The sequence below is a fragment of the Etheostoma spectabile genome, chromosome 22, assembly GCF_008692095.1.
Source record: "Etheostoma spectabile isolate EspeVRDwgs_2016 chromosome 22, UIUC_Espe_1.0, whole genome shotgun sequence".
Taxonomy (NCBI): Eukaryota; Metazoa; Chordata; class Actinopteri; order Perciformes; family Percidae; genus Etheostoma; species Etheostoma spectabile.
Genome location: NC_045754.1, coordinates 7,960,789 through 7,961,471, shown reverse-complemented (window position 1 = coordinate 7,961,471; position 683 = coordinate 7,960,789). Strand labels below are relative to the sequence as shown.

General features: G+C 39.5%; 1 long non-coding RNA gene across 1 annotated transcript in view; it reads right to left on the bottom strand.

Annotated features, from left to right (window-relative positions):
* The window catches only part of LOC116672466 (uncharacterized), a 25,222-nt gene that overhangs the window by 16,652 nt on the left and 7,887 nt on the right, over window positions 1-683 (bottom strand). The window lies entirely within an intron of this gene.

Genomic DNA, 683 nt, shown 5'->3' with positions numbered 1-683 from the left:
GGTCAATATTCATAAAAAAGGAAAAGTTTGAAAAGGATGAAAAAACTATAAACGTTACACAACGTGGCTTTAATAAAACGTTTTGTGAATTAGATTACCTCTTTCCACTTGCTCCACGTGTACATAACATTTATTTTTTATTTCAATTTTAAATGCTAGATTGCCTAATTTTAAAAATGTATGAAACATATTACTTCATTGGGAGTTTTCTTTTGCCATAAACCAACATTTGATCAGTCAATAATGACAGCTTCTACATTTGCTTGCATACCAACGTAACTAACTTTAAGAAGAAAAAACACTTCCACTTATGTAGAACAGTCCCCTCCCTTTAAAGGAGCGCTATTCCCTTTTGGCCATTGTTTTTGCTTTTTGCGTGCAGGTTTCTCTACAGAGCCCCCCCTACAGCTTTGGAATAGATATTTGGCTGCTCCGATGTTTACTTGTGTCTGACTCCTTGCTCGGTCAGTCTGTTGTTTCCTCTTTCTCTGTTCCTCCGACAGTGCTTTCCTAGCTATGTGCTTCTTGTTTGCCGGCTCAGCCATGACGATAGAGTGAAAAACTCCATCGCTACCTTGTTCTTATAGCTAGCTGGTTTCTGAATGGGTGTATGTGTTCAGTGCCGTGAAGCAATTTGCTACATCGCGAGACCTGATATCACGCAACCTGCCGGCCCAAAGTTG